The following is a 21546-nucleotide window of genomic DNA, read 5'->3' as shown; positions in this document are numbered from 1 at the left end:
TAGAGATAACACAATTTCTTGCAAGCAGACACCCAAGTCTTCATGATGCAAATATTCCAACACAAACCAGCTGTGAGTGGACACACATTTAAGCCAAAGCTTATTAAATTATTAAAGTACTAGTATGAACAACAAACATCTATCCCATGTCTTTGCATATCAACCATGTAACAATTTAATAGAGACATGGAAATTGTAATGTACTATGATCATGAGTTATGGTTCATTTTCCAAGTAATCTTTCTTAGTAAAATTGATTAGCTTTTTCTTTTGCTACTGAAAACAACCTTATTCATATTATTCTTTGTATTTCTTCTCCTAACATGTTAATATATTTACATTACATAATCATCTGGTATTTCTTATAATGCATACAGTGATATTTTTTAAGATTGATGTAATATTGACCCAGCACTGGTGGCTCATGCCTGTAATCCTAGCTACTCAGCAGGGTGAGATCTGAGTCTGAAGATCTCAGTTCAAAGCCAGCTCATGGAGGAAAGTCTGTGAGAATCTTATCTTCAATAAACCATCAGAAAACTGGAAGTAGAGCTGTGGCTCAAGTGGTAGAGCACTAGCCTTGAGCTGAAGAGCTGAGGGACAGTGCCCAGGCCCAGAGTTCAAGCTTCGTGACCGACAAAAAAAATTAAAAGTAAAACATAAAAATTGATGTAATAGTAATGTATTTTCTTTGTCTTCCCAAAGTTAGGGGTCAATATTTTCCTATTTGTAATGGAAACACAATTCTAAATGCTTTTTGAAAGTCATTGTAAGTTCAAATAGCTCATTCTAAGTTCTGTTCTCAATGAAGAGAAAAATTTGAACAAGGTAAGAATCTGTTCTTAAATATCCTTAGAGAGGGCTTTCGTACAATTTCATCAAAAACATTGTGAATAAGCCACTGTTATTAGGTCACACAGCACTGTGGCTGTAAATACCAAAGGTTGATGTATTCCTGTATTCAGTCAGGCCAATTAGAAGCAATATTTGGTTCCTTCAGACATCACAGCTGGGTACCAAGTACAAGTAAGAAAATGTGTTATTTCAAGATTTCACTAGTAATCCTTATTTTATTGCTTTGCATTTTATCAGTAGCATAGTCAACTGCCAGGATGTTTGGTAGATAAAACACATGCCAGTACGGGGCTAAAGCTAACAGACCGGCTGCTTCTCTTCTCTGGATTTGGTTCTATTTTCATGCTTACTGTTTCTAGCTGTGTCTCTACCAACTCAGGTAAGCTCTGCAAACTTAAAGAAATAAAAGTATGTAGTTGATCATTAAACATAATAACTTAACAATAAAGGGTTAATTTATCATTAATGGATAGCACTGCTCATCGTATTTAAAAATGAAAATCTCTGCAAAAAATGCATGTTTAACTATTAATTCATTCTTGTAAAATGGATATTTACGTTAAGATATAACTTTGGTTTTAAACAAGGCTAAAATGGCTACATATTAGGAGTCATTGTTTAGAATAAAATTTTAAAAGTATTACAAAACAAATTCTGGTGGCTTTTTTTCTTTAAGTCATTTGCTACAGGTCAAATTGCTATGTTTGTTTTCTTTTCCTCAAATAACACTGCCAAATAATTTACTTTTGAGAAATTATAAAGTTAATCTTGTCAATTTAAATAGGAATGTTATAGAGTCAAGAACATTTGGTTAATAATTTACACTCACCTTTTAGTCAGTAATATCTTGTGTCAAAATTAGAGGCCATTAATGGTGGTATATACCTATTATTCCTTCTATTGAAAAGCTGGAGACAGGAGGATTACAGGTTTCAGAACAATCTAAGGAAAGTAAATGAGAACTTATCTCAAAAATATAAAAGCAAAATGGCTAAAAACAAAGCTGAAGCCTCAGGCTTTGGGTTTAGTCCAGGCTATCACAAACATTAAGGGCAAAAACGTCTCTTGAACCAGTAAAACAAGAAAATAAGTGTTTCTATTAGCAGGTAAGATAAAAAATGATGCGGAAATTTCTCAGAGCTTTAAGATTATTGTCCTCTATATTTAAAAAAAAATTGGAATACCTCACTAAAGCAATATCAGAAATCAGTTAATATTAATTGGTTATTTTAAATGAAAATAGATTCTAGAAATGAGAAGTATTGGGTTTAATTACGGGTTCTAGCACCACCTTAATGATTATTCATTTGTAGAAGCCATTTGTACCAATTTGAACAAATTGCATTTGATGATTCGCCAGCTGTTATAATTTTAGAATTAAATATAATAGCTGGTAAGACATTTTAAAATTAGAATTAAGTTTTCAGATGATATGTAGACTTCCTGTATTGCTTTAGTTAACACATATTAAATGTTTTCAAAAAAGATTAGCGAAGACCAATTGAGAATATGACATCCTTTCCATTTCCTAACAAATGGGTGTTATCATTCTTTCTGATGGAGGCATAGAATTCCATTGTACATATATACCACATTTTCTTGATCCATTCATCTACTAAGGGACATACTAAGTGAAGTAAACCAGACCCAAAGAAACATAGGTCCCATGGTTTCCCTTATTTGCAATAACTAGTATATATCTAGGAAAATCTTACCAGACAATCAGAAAAGGACATATGACCATATAAGGTGATGATAAGTGAAATGAACCTTAAAATAGGGACACAAGAGGTTTTATCTTGGTTGCTGTTGTTTTTAATGTACTATGTGATATTTTTCTCTGTTTTGTATGTTCTCCCTATGGTATATCCCCTGTTTTCACTGTATTTGATTCTGGTGCCCTGCATCTTGTATATACATTTTTCTAATTTGGGAAGGGGAAAGGGAGTAACAAAATGCTGAAACAAGGATACATGTTGACCCATTGTAACAATGAAACATATAAGACACTATATTGAACACAAACTTTACAATATGGGGGGGAGGAGGGACAGTGGAGGGAGGAGTTGGGGAAGTGGGGAAGGAAGGGATAGTAGGGGAAGAACAAAGGCAGGAGCAACAATGCTCAATAGGAAATGTATTCACTACCTTACCCATGTAACTGTAACCCTCTGTACAATCTATACAATAAAAATAATTTTAAAATAAAATTCTTTCCAAGTACCTTAGTCTGGTAGCTTGGGATCAAAATGCCTCAAATTATTTCTGAATAAGAAGCTAAATAAATATTTAAAATGTTATATGTATTTTTTCATGTAGTGACATCAAAGCCTGTTAATCATATCTTATATGTAAATTCATTTTATACATCTACCAGCATATACACATGCATAATCATAAGATATGAAATAGCGAAGTAGAAACTTCAAAACAGATTTAAGCATGTTCATATTTTATTATCTTCTTTAATCATTTTTAGTCATAATTTATAAATGATAACAATTCATCAGGTGTATTTTATGACTAATAGTGGGTCAACATTAGTAGTTTGATGAGTGTTGATTATTTGCATAGGAATAAATTCAAGTGTGTGACATTTCTTCTCAATCCCTCCCTGGCTCCTTTCTTTCCTTCCCTCCCTCCCTTCTTCCTTTCCTTCCTTCCCTCCCTCCTTTCCTCCTTCTTTCCCCTCCCTTCTTTCCCCTCCCTCCCTCCCTCCCTCCCTCCCTCCCTTCCTCTCTCCCTCCCTCCCTTCCTTCCTCTCTCCCTCCCTCCCTCCCTCCCTCCCTCCCTCCCTTCCTCCCTCTCTCCCATACTTCCTTCCTTCCTTTCTTTGCCTCAAGTTTGCAAATCAGGAAATCTACCACTTGAGCCATGTTCCCAAACACCCTGCCCTACCCCCAGCATTTGGATTCTTTCTGATAGAATCACACAATTTTTCCTTGGGGCAAATCTCAAATCAAGATCATCTTTCCTATGCCTCCCAAGTAGCTAAGATTAGAAAACAGATATAAGCCACTATATGCAGCTTGTTTGTTTAGTTGGGATTTACTAATGTTTTCTGTAGACTAGTCTTGAACTTTCATACTCCTAATCTCTGCCTTTTCTGGAATTGGTGTTTCAGACATCATCAATCATACCTGGCTCTCATTGTTTTTAGTCCTTCTAGTTTAAATATTTTGTGTCATCATCTTTCCATATATGACCAAAATAAATATGCCCTCCATAGTATATGATTTTGTAATTCAACTGATTTCCTCCTGCCTTCCTACTTAAAGTTCTATTCAGATGAGCAATTCCAAAAATCATCCACACTGACTAAATCATAAGCAGATAGATTTCCTGTTTCCAGCCTTGATTCTAACAACAGATGAAACCTAACAATCTAGAAGACCATCAAAACTCATAGAAGTGAGGTCCACAGTACAAGTCACTGACCCCCAAGTTAGAGAAACATACTGGAACTGGGGGCTACAGGAAGTCACAAATCATAGGAGTAGAAATTGATGCATATCAACCTCTGGGTTACCCAGAGACAGGATGGAGAAAACAGCTGTAATTCACAAATGTTCAGAACATTTCTGAGGAGGTGGTGGGAGGGACATATTAAGATTCCAGTAGGATGCAGTCAGAAGAGGGAAATGGAGCGAGAGAAACCATTTTAATCTCAAGGCTTTCTACCAGATTCTTTTTAATAATCAGAGAATGTTTTTTTGTGTGTTACATATGGGAGGAATAAAAGAACCATTTTTAAAATACTCCAAAATATGTTTCCCTTAAACACAAAGCAGCAGCACTGTCTACTGCTACCCTCTCACTATATGGTGAGTGAACACTATTGTCTAATCTTCCCCTGGAGTTTATACATTTTCTTAAAGAAGTTTTAGTGTTTTAAGGGTTTTGCGCACCTCCTAGACAAACCTTAATTTTTGAACAAACTAGGAATTTCTGGACTACCATATTTCCCTAATTGCCTTTCTGTAAGCATTCTTGTTTTCTGGTTCATCTTTTCTTATGACACAGAAATATTTAACTGATTATGTTATTCTTGCTGAAAATTCTTCATTCAGACTCATTAACCTTTAGGAAAATCAATCCAGAATGAATATATCATAATGAAAGTAAATCACAATACTTCTAAAAATACACTCTAAACATTTTTGTACAAATCCTGTCATCATGGATATAATTGATTATTTCACACATCTAAACTGATGTAAGGTTAATTGTGTGAAGTGCAGATAAATAGTAGCTTCTAGACAACACAGGCTTCCATGTGTATTTATAATCAATATTAAACTCTGTCCTTATGTTCCAAATGTTTATACTGCATATGGATGTTCAACAATCTGAGGATTGAATTCAAATATGATATGAACTATATATGATATATGATTATGAGGTACAATTATTTAAACATTTTTTAAAATTAAGATGGCAAAAAAAATCTAAAACTTACTACCGGAGGAAAAAAGGTATTAAAAGGCAAATACTTTTTAGGTAAAAGAGAAAGAAGTCCAAATATAAAAAGACAATTAGTAGACTTATCAGAGGAATGTATAAATTCCAGGATTCACAGTCACAACAAGTTAGATTATTTGTTTGACATATTAAATATTAGGGAAAAATGTCAATTCTAAGGAAGATTTGAATTTACATAAAAGATGTACTTGACCCATGAACCATGCACAGCTGGCTCCATGAACTGAGAGAAAGTGGTTATAGGTAAAAAACCTGAGCCTATGTCTAGTGAAGGCTGCTTTAGTTCTCAAAATAAGAGCTGGAACAAAACAAAGAGGAAACATGTGGCAACGTTAAAAGTGTGGAGAGCTATGAGAAAGCGGAAGCTAATTGCTACAAATCTTTCTCAGAGTACAAAATTAGGCAGGGAACTATAATTAGAGCTTGAGAAAAAAATGTTTAAAAAGCAAACAGCAGATTCATTCATTCATAAACACATTGGAAAGCAATTAATTCCTTAAAATTATATCCCTTGATTGATGGCTATGTTTCTATCAGAGGACACATGTACAAATCCATGTGCATTTGTGTGTGTACAGAGTTAGACAGATAAAAATAAGTTATAAGTTCCAGTGCAATCCATTAATTTCCTGAAATAATATAGTATTTAAACTGCTTACTAGAAGAGCAATAATGCAGTAAAATAAAATTACCCATCATCCTTTCAATTAACCTATTCATTTCTTTTACATTACCATCATAACAAGTCTAAGGAGAATATTTTAGACAGGAAAAATAAATATCATGTTATGGAATGATGATCAATATTTCTTTTGTCTCAGACTCTTCAAAAAACACCATTTTCTTCAACATGTTAAAAAATCTTCCTAGATTAATATAATTTTACCGAATCTGATCACATCAACACTTCCGTTATTGATTATATGTGAATATCTCATATAGTCTGAGGCTGATTTACTGTCAGCCTAATCCTACCATTGTAACCATAGCAAACAAAATTTGTGGCCCATCCAATAGCCAATCCTTTACTCCTTGGTTATAGATGCTAATTTCCTTGGGATGGAGAACAATGGGTTCTGTGCCAGAAAACAAATCATTTGAACTAAGCCAACTGTAGTATTAATCTATCTTTCCAGTTCTAGAAGTAATCAAGTGAACAATTTCTGTGAGAAGAGGAAAAGGGTTTAGGAAAAATGATCTTCTCTCACACAAATGGAGAAAAGAATGACAAGCCATTTCTCCTCTGTTCTTTCTGTTTACAAAACAATTTTGTTAGGATGCATTGCTTAGTATGTCATCACTTGGAACAGGCTGAAAATAGATATGATTGGGTTTCTGAATGAACTTAGTTACATATCCACTGGACATCAAACACACTTGTATCATTTTTTTTCAAGTAGTCTGTTACAAAATCTTAGAACAAAATAATTGGTTCTGTTTCATTATCTTTAACAACTTGTGAATGGCTAAACTAAAACTTTTATTCATCATATTAAAATGTTTATAATACTATATTTTGCAAATTTCAGGTATGTAATTCAGTGTACCATTTGTTTGTTAGCTGAATATATTATTAACATTGCCACTATTTACTATTTGATTACATCACATTTGTCTCCCCACTTCATGGAAATAAGTTTGAATCTGCTATGTTGTAAATTTCCCAAGAGGAAGGGCGATGGTTGGTGTGGTACATCACTCAGATAACACTTTACAGATGAAAGATGCTTCATCTCTCAGTTTCTAGTATAGCTTAAGGCTAGCAGCTCACAGCAGAGAATCAATCTTGGCCAAAGGGAGCTGTTTCTCCAAAGTTTCCCTATCACTAGAGGGCAGCTTGAATCCATTAATTTAATGCAGGACATCTCCAAAGAACTATCCAGCTTCACTGATTCCAGGATTGAGTTTGAGGCAAGGGGTCCCACTGAAGCCTGTTAACAAAGTCAGTATCTTGAAAGTAAGCAAATCTCTCAGTCTCTGTCTCTCTCTGTCTCTGTCTGTCTGTCTCTCTCTCTCTCTCTGGCCTTTTTTTTTTTTTTTTTACAAAATTTCACAGGTAAGAATTGTCATTGAGTGTTAGATGTGATTTTGAACCTGGAGCATTGAACACTATTGAAATAGTTGATAGTTCGATGGCTCTTAAAGGTAGATTAATTCATTTACTTCATGAGATTGACATGAACCTTCAGAGAAGAGAGATAGAACTAGAGGTCTTAAATAGCATTCAAATGAAATGTGTTGAAAGTTTGGTTCCCAATTGATGGTGCCATTTGAAAGTAGTGATATGATGGTGCTGTTAGAAAGTAGTTGAAAGAAAATAAGGGAAACCATGGGACCTATGTTTCTTTGGGCCTTGCTTACTTCACTTAATATAATTTTTTCCAAGTTTGTCCATTTCCTAACAAATGGGGCAATGTCATTCTGATGGAAACATAGATTTCCATTGTGCATATATATATATATATATATATATATATATATATATACATATACATATATATATATATATATGCCACATTTTCTTGATCCATTCATCTACTAAGGGGCATCTGGGTTGGTTACATATCTTAGCTATGGTAAATAATGCTGCTATAAACATAGTTGTACTGGTAGACTTAGTATGGCCTTGGTTGTGATCTTTTGGGTAAATGCCCAAAAGTGGGATTGCTGAGTCATAGGGGAGGTCCCATGGTTTCTCTTATTTGCACTAACTAGTACATGTGTAGGACAAGCAGAAAGGCCAAAATCTATGTACATATGACCATATAAGATGATGTTATGTGAAATGAACCCCAGGATAGGGACACAAATATCTTTTTTCTTTCTCCCTATTGTTTCTAACATATTTATAATGTACCATATAGTTTTTTTTTGTTTCTTTGTATGTTCCTCCCCTATGGTATAACCCCTGTTTTCACTGTATTAGATGCTGGTGCCCTGCATCTTTTATATAAACTTCTCTAATTCGGGGATGGAAAGGAAAAAACAAATGTCTAAATAAGGATACAGGTTGATCCATTGAAAAAATGAGATGTTCAAAACACTATGTTGAAAGGGAACTTTACAACTTCAGTAGGGAGCAGGGTGTGAGTTGTGGAGGTGGAAGGGTAGGGATGGTAGGGGGAAAACAAAGGAGGAGGCAACAATGCTCAATAGGAAATGTACTCATTACCTTGCTCATGTAACTGTAACCCCTCTGTACAGCATTTTTAAAATTAGAAACGTACCAAAAAAAAGTAGTAGAAAGAGAAAGAGATGGAGCTTCATTCTATTTTTTTGTTATTATTGTATGGGTATTTAGAGAAGAGTTACAGTTACTTAAGTCAGGTAATAAGCATATTACTTTTTGAATAGTTTCATCCCTCCTTCATTTTCTCCCAGGCTTTCTCCTCCCAACTCTCATCCACCTAAAGTTGTATAGTTCATTTCCAACATGATATCTGGTGAGTATTACTGCTGAATTGGTTCACTTTATTCCATCATTTCTGTGCTTCCCCATCACCTCCCCAAATAAAATAAACATATATATATATATATATAAGATAAATGTTACAGAAATGAATAACAACAACAAAAGGGAATAAACCAAAGGGGAGGGAGGAAGAATTGCAAACAATACAAAAACAAGCCTCTCTTGTTGGATCAAGAAAATGTTATATATATGTATATATATATATATATATATATATATATATGTCCCTTGTTGGATTGAAAAATGATATATAGAGAGAGATAGAGAGAGGGAGATAAATATAAAATGAAATTCTATACTTTCGTCAGAAAGAATGGCATTGCTCAATTCTTAAGGAAATGTAAAGATTTGCAAAAAATTATACTAAGTGAAGTAAGTCAAACCCAAAGAAACATAGGCTGCATGTTTTCCCTCATTTGTAATAATTAGAAACGTGCCTATAAATCTATAAGTAAACCCAATGGATAGTAAAAGACACAAAAAAATTACATTTTGGCATGATTAATCAAACAGGACTCTAAACATTCACACAGTGAGCTCAAGGAAGGAGATACTTAGGAGAGGATCACAAAGGCTCAATAACTATTTGCATATGATCACTTCATGGAAATAGGTTTATGAATCAAATTATGATAATTCTACTAAGAATTCAACTACTTATGTTCACTTTCCAGAAATATATTGTCATTGAAGCCCATAAAACAATTTTATTCTGTTTTAAATAGAAAAGACAAAAAATAAAAACTTGTGATGATTCATTGCTCACAGTAGACTTTGATCATTATTCTATTATGTAAATACTTCTCTCATCCCAGTCTGGGTCAATTTACTCAATATAAGTAATAATATTTTTATTACAACGAATGTTATTCTTATTGGTCAGCTAACCATAGATCCAATTCATATTCATGTAATTAGAAATCAATATCATTGACTCTATGTCAAATGCATATCTGGTATCTACTTTAGGTGTTCCATTGTAGTGTGCTTGCAGCTACTCTCACAGAGGAAAAAAATTACAAATAAATGTCTACTTTAAATTGTTTAAAAAGTAAAAATAGCTAGGTGGTGGGGGCTCACTCTCGTTATCCTAACTATTCAGGAATCTGAGATGTGAGGATTGCAGTTTGAAGCTAGTATGGACAAGAAAGTCTGTAAGATTCTGATCTCCAGTTAACCATCAAAAAGCATGAAGTAGACCTGTGGCTCAAGTAGTAGAATGGTAGCATTTTGAACACAAAACTAATTTAGGACAGTGCCAATGCCCTGAGTTCAAGCCCCAAGACCGACACAAAAAATAATGTAGAAATTACTGTAATGATATATATGATGAATATGAAAATATCTGTACCTCACTTATTTTGAGCATTTAGTCCTAGTAGAAACTCTTGGTTGTAGATAATTCTCTTAGGCATCTTTGAAGATGAGTATTCTGGAAATCAGAATGTAGTTAATTTCACTACAGGGAAAGAGCAAATTAAAAAAAAACACTTTAGTGTTTTAGGGGTTCCTAAACATACCTTCATTTGCTTCTTTAATTTAATTTTGCTGTTTGAGGACTGGTGATAAATTTTTACTATTTCGTTACCTTTAAGTAGCTGTACAATTGAGTTGTCTTTCACTAAAGCACTAAAGTTGCCTTTCACCAAATTTTCCCATCCCACCCGTTCCCTTACCTGAATTTTAGAGTATATATTGGTTATTTGGCCATTTAACAAAGCAGTTTGGATGTGAAATACTTGTTGGTCTGTGTCACCAATTCAACATCTTCAGCCACCTTTGACCCACCATCCTTTATATTTCTCAATTTCTGAATTCTTGCCTGCTTTCTCTCCACTTCCCTACTTCATTCTTCTTCCCTTCTCCCTTTGGTTTTCCCTTCTTGCAATTATCCATTTCCTGGTACTTATTCTGTGGGACTTGGACTTGTCTTTTCAAAGAATGACACTATTTGTGTTTCCAATAGAGTCTGTGACATTTCAGTTAATTATTTTTAACCCCTTGCATACTACCCAGTATATTTGCTTATAGATTTATAGGGACATAATAATTACTACAAATGAAGGAAGCCATGCAACTGTGTTCCTCTGGACTTGTTTACATAACTTAATATAATTTTTTCAAGTATTTTTATTTCCTTATGAATGGTACAACATCATTCTTTCTGATGGATAACTAAAATTCTATTATATATATATATATAGTATATATATGGTATATATAGTATATATGGTATATATAATACAATATAGTACATTATTAAGTATATATATTGTATATATACACTATATATCTATCTCTTTCCCTCTCTCTCTTTCACACACACATACTCATGTACACACACACATACACAAGCACACACATATATATACACAGAGACAGAGACATCACATTTTCTTGATCCATTTGTCTACATTTATCCTCTTAGGGGCATCTGTGCTGATTCTATTTCTTGGTTATGGTAAATAGTAGTACAATGATCATGATTGTGCTGGTAGCATTAATGTGGCTTTGTTTGTGTTTCATTGGATACATGCTCAGGAATGGAATTTCTGGGTTATAGGTATTGCTTTGTTTGGTGTTTTGAAGAACCTACATACTGCTTTCTAGAGTGGTTGAACAATCTTACATTCCCAACAACAGTGTAATAAAGTCACCTTTTGACCATATACATATCAGCATTTTTATTGTTCGTTTTCTTGATAATGGCCCTTCTAACTGGGGTGAAGTGTAATATCTCCAGCAATAATGGTTTCTCATTCTCAACGATCCTTATTGTTACCAAATTCTAAAAAATATCACTTAATACAAATATATGCATATAAATGCAGTCCATGTATTTCACCATATTCGATGTATATGTATATATGTGTATATTCCGATACATGCACACATGTATGTGTGCTCACACATAATGATTATATCAAGAAAAAGTATGAGAAAAAGTGACTTGTTACAAATTAAGATGATAACTAATAATAAGTCTATTAATAAAAATATATATGAGCTGATCTTTCAAACAAATGACACAGTTTTCCATTTCATGGTGATTTTTTATGTATTTGTTTGACTCAGTGAAATATTTGGAGAACAAATGAAGATAAGGCAGTCATCAATCATATAATTAAAAATATATTCATACTGAATATATAATATAATCAAATATATATTATATATTATATTCATACTGAATATATAATATAATCAAAAATATATTCATACTGAAAGGATCCATCACATCCATCCCAGGGGACCATGAGAAGCAGGCAGGCAGGCACAAGAGAAAGATTATTACAAAATTTATTAGAGGAACCATATTTGCCCTGGAGATAGAGCTCATGGCAACCTCCAATATCTAGGTAGCAAATGGGTCTGGGGGTAGGAAGGGAGGTAGATGGGAGGTCAGGTGGATCTGGGCAGAGAGAGGGAGGGGCCAGATGTATGGCCGGAACTCTAGGGCAGGGAGGAGCTCAGGTCTGGGTGGAGCTAAGGACCAAAGATGGGCATAATGCTTACACATACTATTATACCCTAGGAAAAGGGTAAATAATTCCTACTGGAATTTTTATATGGGGGAAAGAAGATTGGAAGATACACTGTTTCATTAAGGAGGGGAAAAAAGACAAGGAAAACAGCATTTCAGTTAGATGCATTGAATTGGAAGAAATAGATTGAACAAATGAAAAGTCTGCAGAAAGGCTATTATTTTACTTATTATATGTGTGAAGAAAGATATAGGATGCAATATTAATGATTCTGGAGCCTGGGAAATATGTTTTGAACTTTCTTTTACTATTAATAAAACTGTAAAAGGATGTATGTGCAAGAAACTAACATTTTCAGAACTATATTTGAACAGCATACCATGTCAAATGCATGAGAACTGAGACTATCAGTAGCCAACTAGCAAGGTGACTGCTACCATATTCCATTTACATGCCACCTGAACATTAAATTTAAATGCAGAATTTTATGCATACAAAATTTATGTATACTTAATAGGTGACTAAATGTCTTTCTTGTAATACAAAACGTATTATTTAATTTCTATTGCTTAAAGCCAGGATAAATGTGTGAGACAAAGAAAAGAACTGTGGACTACTTTTCTGTAAATAAAATATAGCTGTGCTATTCATTTATGTGTTTGCAACTGTTGTTTTTCCTCTATAATAGGAAAGTTGTGTAGTTGTTAGAGAATATGGAGCTATAGCATTGTCTTTTTAAAAGAAGGCCCAGAGTTTTCGATGGAACTGGAAATAATTTTAGAATAACAGTTTCAGAGAAACTATGACAGAGCACTATTTTTTAGATAAAATCACCTTCATGTGTGTCATGTATGAGAATCTCATGTGTTTTATGTATTTAATTTACCTTTAAAGCACACAGTAATATAAGCTGTAAATTATTGAGTCTATCTGTGATCTAACTTATAGATTCTCTTTATTTTTAATGATTAAGATATTAAGGTTATTTTTAAAAGGTATCTAAGACTCATAGTTAATCTCAATCATCTTTTGCATCTAGAAGAAATTCCTTCCATCCAGCTAAGATTTTCTTCTTTAAAGGTTGGAGTCATCTCCTGGAGTGAACAAAAAGTTACCATAAAATTGACCAATAAGCCACCAGCAATAGTCTCCATATCTGCCTCCCTTTCAATCCAGGCTAACTTGTACAAAATTCTCAGAAATGTCATTTGTCTTTTGGAAATGTTTAGGGAAACCAAGACATTAAGCACCCATTTTCTCCATAGCTTTTTAATGAACAGTACCATTTTTATTCACAGCTTCTACTAAGATTATTGTTTTATCCATTTTTGGGCTGTTGATTTCACTTGCTTACACATTGCTTTAATAAACAGTTCAATTACAGGCCATAATCTGTTCCCAAGACATAATGTCTGGAGGGACTGTGATTTTCCATCATCAACCAATTGTTTTTTTTCACTTCACATGTCATTGCTCTGGCAACTTAGTAAAAGTAACAAGCATAAACCATGATATATGTTTTATAATTGTCTTAGATATTGATTAAGCCAAATACCCAAGTTAATTATTGACAATGTCTACCATTCAACACCAGAAAATAATCCAACCAATTTCTCTACCACTTTCTTATCAGAATAGCTTGTCAGCCAGCTTAAAACTATGTCTTCTCCTCTCCTTCTAAGATCTCACTATAAAAACTATTTCTGTTTATATCTGTAAAAAGATTTTTTCATGAATATACATATTCTCTTAAATAGTAGAGCTTCAGTGTTCATTTTTCAGAGCCCTTAACAGAATAAACTTTAAGCATATATGTATGTCTGTGTATATATATTTAAATATGTACATACATGTATATGTACATATATTTGCACACATAAATATATGTACATATATAGGTGCATGTGTACATATCTGCGCATATTTGTAAATATATGTATATATACTCATATATATATATATAAAAAAAGATACAGTGCTGGGTGCTGGTGGCTCATGTCTGTAATCCTAGCTACTCAGGAGGCTGAGATCTGAGGATCAGGGTTCAAAGCAAGCCCAGGCAGGAAACTCCTTGAGACACTTATCTCCAATAAACCATTAGAAAACCAGAAGTGGCGCTGTGGCTCAAGCTGTAGAGTACTCTCCTTGAGCTGAAAAGCTGAGAGACGGCGCCAAGGCCCAGAGTTCAAGCCCCACGACTGACAAAAAAAAAAAAAAAAAGTTACTAGGTGTATACAGAAGAGACACTTTAAATTTAGATATGATATCTTCATAGTTTTATCTCTAAGGAAGAATATGAGTTCTATGGTGAGGTCATTACACTAAGTAAAGATGCTATTTCTGTCAATAGAAGACTTACTAAGGGTCAAGCAGTGTCAGGATTATTTTTAACAGTCAGATGAAGCCAGACTCAATAGTTAAAACTTTAGAAGTTGAATAAAATAATTTCCCAGTATGTTTAATAGGCTTCAAAGTCTGACTCCCATTTCTTTGTATATATATATATATATATATATATATATATATATATATATATGTATACACACACACACACACACACACACACACATATATAGTACACACACATAATCATATATACATATATATACCCAGGAATTTCACTGCAATGTGTTTAAACAGCGAAGTTAAAATCTGTGCCTAATTTTACAAAAGAAAATACAATCTTTTCTTATCATGATCTTACAAATATTCCAAGACTACTCATAAATTTTTAAATCATATTTTGCTCTTACTGAAAATTATCTTTGTATCTAGCACTGTAATCTCTGCTTACCTGTGTGAGAAAGTTTTGAAGACTCTGGTTTTAAAACCAAAATGTTTATACACAATTTTTCTATAACTACAGAAAAGTTGGCTTTGCCAGCTTGGTGTAATAAAAGGTTAGCAGAAACTCAGAAACTCCACTATATGATTTTTTTTTTAATTTCCTCATTAAGTTGAGGACTTTCATCTTACAATTTAAAGGACAATCTGTTTGGCTTCTCTTTGGCATTGCCACCACCAATGAACTACTTCATACAAGCACTAGAATACTAAAACAGTCTGATAACTGGGAAAAATATGTGACCGATGACTGAGAAGGGAATAAAATGTCCTTAAAGAAACAGCTGCCTGATAAACATAAACAAGTAGACTAAAGACTTAAAGAGACATGGCTCTGAAGAGGAAATAAGAATGGCCAATAAATATAAAGAAATGTTCAGTCTCTCTAGCCATAAAAGAAATGCAAATCAAAACAACATTGAGATACCATGTCACCACAATTAGAATGGCCATAATCAAGAAATCTAATAACAACAGATGTTGGAGGGGATGTGGACAGAAGGGAACCTTACTGCATTATTGGTGGGAGTTTATACTTGTTCAACCACTTTGGAAAGTAGTATGGAGGTTCTTCAAAAGACTCCACATAGAGCTCCCCTATGAGCCAGCAATCCCACTTTTGGGCATTTACCCAAATGATCACAAACAAGACCATACTAAAATTACCAGTGCAACTGTGTTTATTGCAGCATTATTTACCAAAGCTAAGATATGGATCCAACCCAGATGCCCCTCAGTAGATGAATGCATCAAGAAATGTGGTGTATATATATATATATATATATATATATGTATATATATATGTATATATATATATATATATACATACATACACACACATACACACACACATACACACACACACACACACACACACACACACACACACACACACACACACAATGGAATTCTATGCCTCCATCAGAAAGAATGACATTGCTACATTTCTTAATAAATGGAAAGACTTGGAAAAAATTATATTATTTGAAGTAAGCCAGACCCAAAGAAACATAGGTCCTATGGTTTCCCTGATTTGCAATAACTAGTATATGTCTGGGACAAGCAGAAAGGTCAAAAGCTATGTACATATGACCAGATAAGATGATGTTAAGTGAAATGAACCCCAAGATAGAGACACAAGTGGTTTTTTTCTTTCTTGCTATTGTTCCTAAGGTATTTATAATATACCATGTTTTTTTTTATTTCTTTGTATATTCTTCCTCCACAGTATAAGACCTGCTTTCACTGTATTTGATGTTGGCGCTCTGTATCTTGTATATACACATCCCTAGCTTGGGGAGGGGAAGGGAAAACACAAAATGCTTAAACAGGGATACTAATTGACCCATTGTAGCAATGAGATGTACAAGACACTATGTTGAAAAACGAACTTTACAACTTAAGGAGGTGAAGGGGGGGGTCTTGTAGTTGTGGAAATAGGTAGGAGGGAAGGGATGATAGGGGAAAAGCAAAGGAGGAGGTAACAATGCTTAATTGGAAATGTACTCATTATCTTGTTCATGTAACTGTAATCCCTCTCTACGGTATTTGTACAATTTAAAAAGTATTTAAAAAATAAATAAAATGTGGAGACACAGGACAAATAAGATGAATTCCCTGAGGTAAGATCTAGTTGGGAAATAAGAGATTTATTTATACTACATACACTGGCTCACAATTGAAAAGGGATGAATAATTAATTTCTAGAATTTCCCTCTTAATGTTTGTAGACTACAGTAACCTTAAGTAACTATTGAAAGCAGAGGTGCAACAGTGGAGCTCACTGGACACTGATGGAAGTGAACTATATAACCCATGGGTGGAGACCCGAGGGAGTGACTGGAAGAGAGTGAGGGAGCAGAAGACACTGTATGAAAGGAAATGCACTCATTATCTGACTCATGTAATTGTAACCCCTCTGTTCATCACCTCTATATTAATAAAAATATTAATAAAATATTAATAAAAATTGAGGAAAAACAACTGTGAATAAGTGGACTTCTTATTCAGTCCTCTTATATCTTAATTCATTCCTTAGGGCTATAACAAATTATCACAAACTTCATGATTTAAATAGCAGGCATTAGAGTGTCATACTTCTGATTCTACAAGTTCAAAGTTAAGTTGTAAGGTCTGCCTTGGGCCCTGCAGACCCAGTGCAGACACCTCCCAACCCCTTAGCTAAGTTTCCTCCCAGTATGTGTGTTACCTAGGTAACTGGCACACTTGGAAGCAGTCAAATCCCCCTCCTGCTAGGTCACATTGTGGGCATCTCCTGGTCACATGCCTCCCTTCTGGCTGCTGGAGGGTCCCAGGCCCTGAGGTCACATCAAGGTCCAATGTGGCCACACCTTTCCCCCACTTGGCCACACCTCTTCCTATCAATGGCCTAGATAAGACCTCGCCTGGGGGATGGGTAGATCCTTTCAGTCCTGCCTCTCCACCATGCAAGGCAAGTCGGGGAAGCATTCAGTAAATACACTTCTTTTTTTGCCTGAATAACCCCTGGTGTTCTCTTCATCAGCTACTAAATAAAACTTACCTATTATACCTTACCTTACTAATATGCCTTACATATGTATTTATTGGGACTATAATCCTTCTAATGCATACAAAAGAGAATTCTTTTTGGATTCTGTGAGCTTCTGTTGGTTATTAGGAAGCTTCAGTGTAATACTTGTGTATCTATGTGTCTTTTCCCAAATAGTCTTCTTCCTTTAAAACAAAAGTCATATAAGAAGTCAATTGTAATATACCATCTTAACTTTCTTGCAATTTCAATATTCTATTTCTAAATAAAGTCTTGTATAGTCAACCTTCCCCTCACCATAGCAATCACCTGAGGTAGTAAACTTTTAAAAATTATTAAAAATAGTTTTATATAGATTTGGAGGTTCCAACACATACTCACTTAGCCATATATTTTTCAGCATTCAAGGATAGCACATTATGTCATGGGTGTACTTTACCAGCCAAGAAACAAAAAGTGAAAGAGAATGAGCTTGAGTTCTACAATTGTCATCAGGATTATGGCTCCACTGGCATAAATCTTTTTCTAGAATCTACATCCAAACGGTTTTCCATATCTGAATATCACTTTAATGGATTCCAAGCATCAATACAGGCACATTTGGAAGACAGTTGATATTCAAACTATAGAAGTCACAGTGACAGATTCTATGTAGGTGTGAAAGTTTTGGGACACTTCATCTCAGTACCATGGTTAATAAAAGCCATGGAAATACTATTTGGAGTTGCATAACTCTAAACCATTTAGCTTTCTCAGCAAAGAGAGGTAGGCAACTGTTAATAATCTCTTTTTTAAAATAATTTTACTTAATAATCTCTTTTTCCAAAGGGAAGATATTTCAGTCTTTATGTTAGTCCTAAGTAATATTTAGGTTTTATTTTAAAAGCAAGACACCTGAAATGATGATTTAGCAGGATATGTATGGAATTCCTTACTATGTGGAAGAATAAAGGGGAAAATCAATTTTATGAATAAATTTACAGGATAATAGGCACCTGTAACAAAAAAACCCCTAAATTCCATTCAAGGTAGGAGAACAATAATGATTCTAAAGGCATCAATTAACATTGAGACATAAGCTTGATCAACCAAAACATAGATATACAGTGCATCCTGTTCCCAATCTCCAACCCCCTTTTAGCAGAGGTTGCTGGCTTTAAGATTTGTTGCACTGTGCCAGTGGTCTTTGTGCAGACATCAGAATTTTGTTTCAGGTCTATTTGACAACAGAGCCCCTTCTTTCTCAGGTGATAATGTTGGCACTGAAACATGAGGTAGCCTCATAGGTTACAAATCAAATCCCAATGCCAGTTGGATTGCAGAGTCATGAGACAGTCCTCCTGCAAAGAAATGAACTGGCATGTTGTGTGCTGGCCAGGCTGCCAATACTCTTGTCTTATTTCTATGTACTATTGTAAGTGATTTTATTATAATGTGTGACTGGTCACCTAGAGATTACACTCCCTTTCAAACTCATTCTATTGCAAAAGGAAAGAAAAAAATATTCAAACTGTCATTCTGCATACACTCTAGAACTAAGGTATGATAATGCATTAGCATATAACTAAAAACCAAAAGAATCATTTATGGTTATTTGGAATAGCATTCATCCATTTATTCACTTATTCATTTTCTTAATTGTATGCCTACTGCCAGCTAACACAGTGTGTGAAAATGTTAAAAAATGCTTCTTTTAAAATGTAGTTATAGTAATTTAATAAATTTTATATCATAAGAATTTTAGCATATTTCTTTTTATATACAAAACAGTATTAGAGTTATTTATTAATCCATGGTGAATTAAAAGATCTGTACCGTCACATCCAACATGTGACCTAGCTAGGAACATGTAGTACTTTAATTTAGACTAAGTGTTTTATATGGAACATACAAACTATATATAAACTAAACTATAACATAATAGTTTATACATATTTAGTTTATAATATATACATATTTATACAATACATATAGACAGCAATTTAAAATGCAGGACCCAAATCCCCCTACACAAAACAAAAATAACTTGTCTTTATCATAGTAAAAGTTTGCTCAATATCAATTGAACCCTCAGAAAGGTCCACTTCATTGTCAATTTTAAAGAGAATTTTCATCTATAGTAGGCAAACCATCCCTTCTTTAAAACTTAAAGCCTTCCTTGGAAACTCAAATATGCATAGGTTCAGTTCATCTATTTTCTTTTGCTTTTAATATTGTTACAGAGATTGCATGTCATATCTCATCTTCAATTTGTTCCATATTATAAAAAAAGATCCAAAATAAATTTAGCTGGTGAACAGACCAACTTGTTAATTAGCATGTTAAATTATCAAAATATGACAGTGAATATAAAATAGAAGTAACATACAATGTTAATTTATTGTCAGTGTCAAGACAAACAAACAGATGCTTAGTTCCTACAAGGAAATCCTGTATAGAAATACCTACATCTAACAGAGTTCCTTATATCTTGTTTCTTGTATTACACTAAGACACAGGCAGTTAGAAAGGTCATTTAAGAAAACTCCAACTCCCAGAAAGCTCAGCGGGGCCTCTTCAGGACCCAAGGAAACAGACACCATGCCTTTTAGGTTCCTACAGGACACAGAGAGAGATGTTTCAAACTGGTCCACAGAAAAGCTGAAAACTGTCTCTGGATGTTTGGGTGCAGAATAGGAGGCCAAGTGTGAGGTGACAGAAGTAAATACGCTTGGTACAGAAGTATCTATTAGCAATCAAAAAGGCAAACTCATCTTCTTTTTAATGAATGAACATCAAATGGAAGTGGACAGATACCTCTAAATCAGGAGTAGAATAAGAACATGTGGAAATTGTAAATTCAGCTGGTGCAAATGGCGTGACCGAACTGGCGATTAATGAAAGCCTTGCCAAATAGGAGCCTTACGTAAATCTTTTAGCCTTAATGAAGGAAGAAAGGATGAAACTTCTAAGAGAAGCAATGGAAATTTACATCAACATACTCAAAATGGAGTTCACACAAAGAATGATCTTGCCCACATTGAATGGAGTGTTGGAAGACCCAGTGGGGCAGCCAGCGCTGAAAACTGAGGTGTGCCAAGCTAAGCCTGGCTCCTTCAAAATCCCAGGCCAAACCTGAAGGTGTCCAACTCCTCACTTGTAGGATCACCCTTAGAGAAGCCCTCCTGATGTCACCAGAGGAGCTCAAGGGAGGGTTTACCACACAAGAGCTGGTTCAGGCCTTTAATTCATGCTCCTGCTGTGTTTGAAGAGACAAAGGTGGGACTTTCCATACGGTAGCAGCATGTCTGGGAAATTTGCACTTGTGATGATTCCTGAGAAACATATTGTGATAAAGTGGAGTTTTAAGGCTTGTTCAGATGGGTATTTTGCCAGCATCACCTTGACAAGAATAGAGAAACTATGCATGGAAGACCGCAGCATCCCTACCCCTGAGGAAGAGAAGATGCATTAGGGCTGGCAGTGGTACTACTTTCAAACTGATATTGGACTATTACATGTGCTTGTTCTAGAGCAGTTTGGAGCCTCCAGATGGCCTGCTCAACACTCAGTCGAGCCCGCTCCTGACAGATGCCTGTGGCTCAGAGTTGCACCATCTCAACAGCTGATTTGGACCTGGAGCCCTCCCTTCTACGGTACTTTGGGGTTTGTGTGCGTTTTTTTCTGGGTGGGATAAGAGGGTGATCCTCTCGTATGTGCATATGCTACGTAAAAACAAATTTTTTAAAACTTTTTTATAAAGATGCAGGATTAAACAGCAGCATTATCATTCACTCGTGTAATTTTTTTTAAGTACAAAAATAGGGGAAAAAATTCAGATCTTAATGAGAATCAGTACAGATTTCTCCAAGTTTATTAATCATCATAATCCAAAAATG

General features: G+C 34.4%; 1 pseudogene; it reads left to right on the top strand.

Annotated features, from left to right (window-relative positions):
- Positions 1–20591: 20591 nt before the first annotated feature.
- LOC138820648 (activator of 90 kDa heat shock protein ATPase homolog 1 pseudogene) overlaps positions 20592–21546 on the top strand; it is a 169462-nt pseudogene continuing 168507 nt past the window's right edge.

The sequence above is a fragment of the Dipodomys merriami genome, unplaced genomic scaffold (genome assembly GCF_024711535.1).
Source record: "Dipodomys merriami isolate MVZ:Mamm:240054 unplaced genomic scaffold, mDipMer1.0.p SCAF_9, whole genome shotgun sequence".
NCBI classification, from domain to species: domain Eukaryota; kingdom Metazoa; phylum Chordata; class Mammalia; order Rodentia; family Heteromyidae; genus Dipodomys; species Dipodomys merriami.
The sequence above is the reverse complement of the archived record's forward strand: the minus strand, read 5'-3'. Positions and strand labels throughout refer to the sequence as shown.